Here is an 8,858-nt window from a genome sequence, read left to right on the forward strand (position 1 = left end):
AACATTTAATCAAAGAAAACTGTTGGATAACTTAGTGGGCAATAGATATTGCTACCCACTTGAGGGAGGTGGTTCGGCTACCTTTTTCGTCGTGTTTGCAGATGGAACATCAAATCACTAATTTCTTTCTCTTTTATTACTATGCCATTGATGAAGATTCATAGCATGTAATAAAAGAATTGATTCTCACTCCGAGAATGAGACATCCTGGACAGACGGCTGGCAAGAGTGAGACCTCTGAGAGATTTCCCTACTAGACTCCAATCCAATACTCTATTTTGAAGAGACCACTAAAAGAAAAGAGAAGAATGCGACCATCGAGTTTCTTCAACGAGCCCCACCCTAGGTCTTTCTTAGTGTAGTTGGTTCTCCCGTGGTAAGCTCTCTGACTACTGGCTTGGCTAGGCTAGTCTCCTATTAAACATGGTAAGCCCGACCCGTCACTCACTGAAACCTGGGAATCCTCTCTTTTTTTTTAGGAGTCAGAAGTTCTCTCTCGCCAGTCTCGGTCAATTGAATCTGACTGAGCTTGACAGGTTCCGACTTGCCTTTCCTATTCTTTTTTCTTATTATTGAACTGGTGTCCGAAAGAAAATAAAAAGGTAGGGTAGGAAGAATCTCCTAAGAAAGGTCTCTTATTCTTCTTTAATGGATGGGAACACATCGAATGAAAAGGATGTCGAATGAGTTGAAAGATGGCAAAAACCCAACTTTCTTGTGAGAAATTCAATCTGAACTTGATTGGCTCCATCACTGGAACCAGCTGCAGCCTCTCTAATCCAATTCCGTTCCACAGGAATGCCAAAACAATGATGATGGCCCGTTGTTCTTCTCAGAGACTACTTGAACTGCCCGATTGACCGATGGCTCTTTAATGGTTGATTTGCCTGACCTTCTCTCTTTCTTCAGTAGAAGCTAAAGGAGCCATCACTTCAAGTGAAGGCGGAAGAGAAGACTGGAAAGGCGAAGAGCTAAGATTCAGGTAATGAAATTATGGGAGAAAGGAGGAAAAGGTCAGGCTAGTAGCTAAAGGCTTTACTCAAACATATGTGATAGATTAGGAGGAAACCTTTGCCCCGGCAGCCAAGATGAAGTCTGTTTGTCTCCTGCTCTCTATTGCTGCGAATCGAGATTGGCCTCTGTTCCAATTAGATGTTAAAAATGCCTTCCTGAACGGGGACCCACATGAAGAAGTTTACATAAGTCCTAAACCCCCTTGTGGTAAGGGGGATGAGAAAAAGGTTTGCAGACTGTTAAAGGGTGAAAGCAGTCTCCCCCAGCCTGGTCGGAAACTAAGGCCTGGTTTATCAATAATGATATGGACAAAAAATCCCGAAAGGAGAAAAACAAGAGCTCTTAAGGGCTCTATTTGAAAGGTACTGGGGACTCAATCAAAAGAGGATACCAGCAGAGTTCGACATCCATAGGATCCAATCCCATGAACTGATGACCTCATATGCTCCTCGACCTAGAGGGGCGAAGTGGAGATCCCTTCCCTACGCGTACTCATGGAAGCTGAATTGGAAGAATCCGAGTGGAGTCGGTATGAACAGTTGAACCTGATCGAAGAAAGAAGGGAAGGGTGGCTTTTTGCTCCAAGCAACAAGATTAGAACCCATATAGACACTGTACCCACTAGTGCTGCGTCTCTCATCTGGACATCCAGCCCAATCAACATCTGAATATGCACTAAGTTGATGAAGTTCATTTTTGCTTCTGTTAAGGCCAAAAGTGAGAGTATGCTTGAGATATCGAATAATACGCTTGACAACAACCCAGTGATCAACAGAAGGTGCTTGCATAAACTGACATACTTTGTTGACAGCAAAGGCTATGTCAGGTCTAGTGAAGGAGAGGTACTGAAGAGAACCAACAATGCTACTATACAGTGTGGGATTTTCAAAAAGTTCCCCTTGATGACGAGAGAGCTGTAAACCTGTAGCCATAGGAGACTTTTAGGGATTTGCACTTCCATAAACCATTTTTTTATCAAGTCATGGATGTATTTACTCTGACATAAGAAAAGACCCTCATCATCTCGCCATGCTTATACACCAAGAAAATAGTGCAAAGGAAGGAAAACAACCTTAATAGCAAACTCAGTAGCAAGAGAAGCAATGAGGCCACGAATCGCTCCAGTATGAGAACCAATGAGGACGATGTCATCAACATATATAAGAACATAGAGGGTTTGAGAGTCAGAGTGCTGAATAAAGAGAGAGGACCTTGGAGCCCACAAAACCAAGGCTATAAAGAAAATTGCTGAGATGCATATACCAGGCACGTGGAGCCTGCTTGAGACCATAGATTACTTTACGAAGCAGACAAAGGGAGAATTTTGATCAACAAAGCCTTTGGGCTGCTTCATGTAGACCTCCTCCTCAAGGTCACCATGGTTGAAGGCGTTTTATACATCTAGTTGATGCAGAGGCCAGCCACGAGAGACGGCAAGAGCAACTACCAGGCTCCATTCCAGGTAGTGGGTTTTACAACTGGAAGGAAGGTCTCTTCATAGTCTAGGCCTTCTTCCTGACTGAAGCCTTGAGCACACAATCGTGCCCGATACCTCTCAAGAGAACCATCTGGTTTTTGTTTTATCCTTAACACCCATTTTCATGCTCAATATCCAATATGCGTTCTTATTACACCTTAATGCAATTCAGTATTAGACCATGAAGGAATGAATTCAAGAATGAACAGCTGCAGTGGAGATGAAGGAGGTGGATTAAGAGCCGGTTGGGATAGAACTGGAAGGGGGGCCAATAGGTAGAGGGAGGGGCCCCGCTGGCGCAGCAGCAGTGGTGTCAGAGAAAGTCTAAAAGGGAAAAGCATTTTCATTAAAGACCACATGCCTGGATATGTACATTCTTCTTGATGGTAAATGCAAACATTTGTAACCCTAGTGCTGCCCATTATAGCCCATAAAAACACAAGAGAGAGAGAGAGTTTTTAACCCTCATCTATTACATGCATGGGACAGTATCTAACCAAACACAAATGTATAGGAACACATATTTATAGGCGATTTTGCCGCCATACAAGACAAAACCAGCAGCCGACTATGATTATTTTATAATAATAAGAAATGCATTAATCTAACACTCCTCCTTAATGCATTTTTTGATTACTCCAAGCCAAGCATATTTCTTAATATCTCGAACTTTATTCTTGGTAATGCTTTGGTGAAGATATTTGCGAGCTCTTTCTCTGTCTTGCAATATTTTAGATTGATTTATCCTTTAGCAATGACTTCTTGTAGGAAGTTATATTTCATCGTAATGTGTTTTGTCCAGCTGTGATACATAGGATTTTTTATCATTGTGATTGCTGACTTGTTGTCACATAGAATTTCTGTAGCTTCCTTTTGTTGCTCGCCCATGTCCTCAAGTATTCTTCTGAGCCATATAGCTTGAGATGTAGATCCCGCTACTGCTATGTACTCAGCTTCTGCAGATGATTGTGCCACAGAGTCTTCTTTCTTTGATGTCCATGAGAACACTCCAGAACCCAGTGTGAATGCATATCCTGAAGTACTCTTCATGTCATCCATTGATCCAACCCAATCACTGCTTCGAATAAACATTCGACTAGCTTTGAGATAGAGTAAGCTCCCAATCAGACTTCTATAGATTGAAGCATCTGCCTTTGCGGATCCGTCTTCCTTTTGTAGTTTCTTGTTGTTGACGAGTGGAGTAGAAACTAACTTAGAGTTATACATCTTGAATTTCGTTAGGAGGTTTTCTTTGTATTTCTTCTATGATATGAATATACCTTCTTTTTCTTGACTTATTTCGATGCCAAGAAAATAGTGCATCAAGCCCAACTCAGTCATCTCGAATATCTTCATCATATCTTCTTTTAATTCTTGAACCATCTTTTCACTATTTCCTGTGTAGATGAGATCATCCACGTAAAGTGAAAGAATTCGAGTCTCGATCTCACCTTGGGTCTTGATGTATAATGTAGGCTCACTTTTGCTCCTCCTGAATCCTTGATCTGTAAAGTACCTGTTAATTCGACTGTACCATGCTCGCCTATCTCCTTGTTAACTGGTTTGCTGATAGAATGGGGGATAGATAGCCTTTGAAAGTGCCTTTCCACGGTAATCAGCCTTTGATTTTGAACTCGATGCCTCTGAAACTACTAACCAAACTTTTGAGGATGAGTAAGATTCTTCTGTAAAGTATGCTACAAAGGGACTAAGCAACCTGAACAAAACCTTTATACCTCTCGCCTTAGATATTTTTTGCGGGGTGGAGTCATTTAATCATATGGAAAATTGTTGTCTTTATTAAGAAATCCATTGAAACAATTATTCTACCATGCTAGGGGCACCATTACTTGAAATTCATGAAGACATATTATATCACATGTATTTAAACTGATAGTATGCCCAATAACTAGAGGGATCATCATGTAAACAATTAGGGAGATGTTAAAAACACAAACAGTACACTTTACAACAGAAAAACCATCATACAAATTTGGCTAATATTTAAATCACATTTAAGTTTTATTTAGTATTTTACTGACCTTCATGCAAAGCCGTTGCAACATATATCTATTAAGGGTAGAAGGGATCCTCGGCTACCATTGTGAATCACCAACCAGTTCATGGGTCCTTATCATCTCCCCATCTAAACTATGATCACAATCATACATTCACCATTGTGGTCCTACATATACCTAACGTGTATCCTCTCTTATTAGAGGGAACACCGATCATCACCGATAGCAGTTTACCAACAATTACTCAAATGAGGGAATAATAGAAACCCCTTAGAGATAACGGTCGAGCAGATTTCTTCTTTTTTTTCACTTTTTTAATTCATACTCACAACAATGTCATGTTTTTTTCAAATGCATGCTACATATGTAATGCAATCATTTCTGAATCCTTTAAGGAACATCTTATCCAACTTGAAGGCTCATATTCGACCCAAATACTCATTTTACCCGAACTTGACCTTTGTGTTATCCTTTTGAACCAAAGTCCACTCGAATAACTCTCTTCACCATTAATAAGGTAAGACGAAGGGATGACTGTCTGGTCCCGTCGGCTATGTTTTGCCATGTTTGACCATGTTTGGTGGGTACCACGGCCACCCACATTGCTCCACTTGGCTTTGCCAATTTTTGCTACTTGTCATGCATCTGAGTCGCCTCTTTTGCATATTTAAAGACCCTCCTTTTCCACCTCCTTTCACACTCTCTCTCTATGACATCCTAAATGCTAATTAAGGTATAAGGGTGCCAGATACAGAAACAGATTATGAGTGCATGATAAAAATTATATGCAGCAGAATAAATTATTATAAATCTTTTACCAAAATATATATGAGTTCCAATTATACACATATGACTGAGGCTAAAAATGGTAAAATATCAAAATACAAAAATGACCACTTCTTTCACTATGCGAATGGACTCATTATAGTGCGAGACAAGTCATGCACTTAAGGTTTATGGATCCACAGGATCCTCCTAGACTTTGAGGGGTAGATTAGTGATTGGTTCCTCACTATCTTCCTATTTGGGGGGGGGGGGGCATGGAAAGGGGTGAGTTCCATATTCTTAGTAAGAAAAACAGTATTTAAATAACATTATAAAATTTTAAAGGTAAAAAATTATATCATCAACACTTACCATCGGAGTTATATCAGGGTCATTTCTTAATTTATGAAAATAATTTATTTATTAAAAAACATCAAATCCATCATATCATAGTCATAACAATCAAATCAATCGTGCTGATAATAGAGAAAATCAAATAAATCATAAAATACTCAAATTTTTATGTCATGCTTTGCGAAATCGTTCGACTTCCATCTACTGAGGGCAGATACAGATTTTTAACTACCCATGTGGAATGACCAGATCAGATACATAACAAAAATTTACTCACGGTACATTTTCGATTTGCCAAACCATAGTACAATCTATGATGATAGTTGTAACACCTCGCTCACCAACGTGCTAAATTTATATTTGGAAACTCCTATTTATTCGGGCCTTCATAACTCATTTAAATTTTATTTCGTAATTTATATCGTATTTCAAAATTTAAATTTATAATTTTAAATTATTCAGATTTTGTTTTTTTATTTATTTTTATTTTTATTTTTATTTTATTTATTTTATTTTTATTAAAAAAATAATTTTCAAGAGAAAAACGAAAAATGGGGCGAATCTTGCAGGAAAACGCCTACGGGAAAGGCTCACCCTCGTGGGCGTGGTGTGCTGTGTGCGAGCATGCTCATGCGACTAAGTGTAGGACGTGTGTACTGTGTGCACGGGGCGCGGGGTCAGTCCGCGGGCGTGTCACGTCACACGAGGACAAGGCTAGGAACTACACTCTATGCACGCGTTGTCCGCGCAGTAGGCCTGCGCGCAACCCCCTGCATGTTGTAGGCTCTGCACGCATGCAGGCTAGCTCCTGCACGCAGCAGGGTAGGCCAGTATGTGGTTAGCCTGGTGAGGCGCATTGTTGCCTCAAGCAGTGTGCCGCCGCCCCCTTGGGCACCGTGTGCTACCTTGGGCGATGTGCTACCATCGGTGGTGGAGGATTCTTCCTCTATTTTTTATAACACCGTCGCGTCACATCAAATCAATCTTCTACTCAACTCTCCCTCTTCTTACCGGATTTCTCCACTTGGCTCAAATCCAATGGTCCCTATTTTCTATAAATAGGGACTCATTTCTTCAATTTTTCCTGATCAGTTTCATTTCATTCTTCTATCTTCCAAGAGCTTAAAGAGAGAGGGAGTGATTTAGAGAGAGAAAGAGGAAAGAATAAGAAGAAAGGTGTAGGAAAATTTCCAGGTTTCTATAAGAAATTTAGTATTTCGTTAAACATCTTAAGGAGCATTTCTAGGAAATCAAATTATGAAGTTTGTACTTTGTATTTTGTGTTTTGCATGTTTATGTTTAATAAGTGATTTGTTCTTAATTTCAAGCATGTTATGTGATTTTATAAGCACTTAATGATTTACATGTAAATTAAATAACATGAATCCGATGATACTTTTTTAAAGCATTTATAAACAAAAAAGAGAGAAAAGAAGGGGAATGAGCATGAATGGTCCGAAAAATGTATGTATGTGTATTGAGATGCATAATGCATCAAGTGTCTCTTTAGGCTTTTTATCTCTAAGGAGTTTCTGTTTCTCCCTCTCCCATCTGGTCTAGAAAGACATGAGAGGATCACTCCCTGTGGATGATGGCATATCCTCTGACGAGAGCGTTGATGCTAATATCTATTAGGAGTCACATTTGCCTAAGTAGTATCGTTGTTATAGAATATCTTATAGAACCATTGTGGTTGGAACAGTCGTGGTCATAGATCGTATTATGATTTGGCAAACCAAAAATGTGCCTGAGTAAATTGTCGTTATATATCTGATCTGGTCATTCAACATGAGTAGTCAAAAATCCGTATATGCCCTTAGATATGGATGTCGGAATGACTTCGAGAAGTATGACATAAAAATCTTAGCATTTTATGATTTGTTTGATTTTCTCTTTTGTTAAGTATGATTTTGATTTGATTGTTGTGACTATGATATAATAGATTTGATGTTTCCTTTAATAAATAAAATTATTTTCATAAAGTAATAAAGGACCGTGACGTGACCGATGATAAGTATTAATGACATAATCATTCACTTTTGAAATCTTACGATATTATTTAAATACTATTTTTCTTACTGAGTATATAGAACTCACCTTTTTTATGTCCCATCAGATGATGAAGATAGTGCAGAACCAACTGCTGATCTACCCCTTGAAGTCTATGAGGATCTCGTGGATCCACAAACCTTGAGTGCATGACTTGTCTCGCACTCTGATAAGTCTAATCGTATAGTGAAAGACGTGGCCCTTTTGTATTTTGATATTTTGTATTTTACCACTTTTGACCTCAATTATAGATATGTGTAATTAGAACTCATATATTTGGTAAGGTATTTGTAATAATTTACTCTATTGCATACAATTTTTATCATGCACTTGTAACCTGTTTCTGTAACTGGCACCCTTATGCTTTAATTTTCATTAGGGATGTCACAAATGGTATCAGAGTAGTTACATAGACCAAATCTCTTATAACTGAAGCTGTAGGTAGAAAGATCCATAAGATATCTAAGGAAATAAAGTCATCTTTTCTAAAACTAGACCACCAATTTATGTCTTCCTTTCTTTTGTAAGATTGACACAAGGGAGACATTCTGTTGAACGTACTGAAAGACCCGAAGCCCAGGACCATCCAACTAGGGCCGAGTTTACCGAACTCTTCCGAGCTATCCAGGGATTGACCGTAGCCATAGGACAGAACCAAGCCAACCCTTGTCAACACCCTACCCCAGAATACCGAACAACTGAAAGGTCTATCTCTCACAACATAGCAAAGTTTAGGAAGCTTAACTTGCCACATTTTGAAGGTGGCCCTGATCCCTTAGTAGTTGAAGTCTAGGTCCTGCAGATAAAGAAGCTTTTCTCTGTCCTAAACCTAACCGAGGAATAGAAGGTTCCCCTTGCAGCCTTAATGCTGACCGATGAAGCAGAACACTAGTAGCAACCTAAGAAGGAAGTCCTGCCTACACCTACTACTTGAGAAGTTTTCATGGATGTATTCTTTAATAACTTTTTCCCAACCAATGTCCAAGAAAAGAATGAGGAGGAATTTCAAGACCTCCACCAAGGAAAGCTAATGGTTGCCCAATATACAGCCCGATTTATCCAACTGTCTAAGTTTGTTCCTCTAATGGTCCCTCCCCCCCCCCCCCCCCCAAAAAAAAGTCGTAAAGTTAAGAAGTTTTTAAAAGGCCTTCGTGCCGATATCTATGATCGAGTTGCGATGC

The 8,858-nt window shown here is 39.4% G+C and overlaps 1 long non-coding RNA gene across 1 annotated transcript in view; it reads left to right on the plus strand.

Moving 5' to 3' along the window:
• Positions 1-7,989, plus strand: part of LOC148266335 (uncharacterized) — a 48,960-nt gene extending 40,971 nt beyond the window's left edge. The window contains exon 3 of the long non-coding RNA XR_015818474.1: positions 7,745-7,989. This is a non-coding gene — a long non-coding RNA (uncharacterized LOC148266335). The remainder of the gene's footprint in view (positions 1-7,744) is intronic.
• The last annotated feature ends 869 nt before the right edge of the window (positions 7,990-8,858 follow it).

Source organism: Carica papaya, chromosome 4 (assembly GCF_054855325.1).
Source record: "Carica papaya isolate Zhongbai chromosome 4, ASM5485532v1, whole genome shotgun sequence".
Classification (NCBI taxonomy): domain Eukaryota; kingdom Viridiplantae; phylum Streptophyta; class Magnoliopsida; order Brassicales; family Caricaceae; genus Carica; species Carica papaya.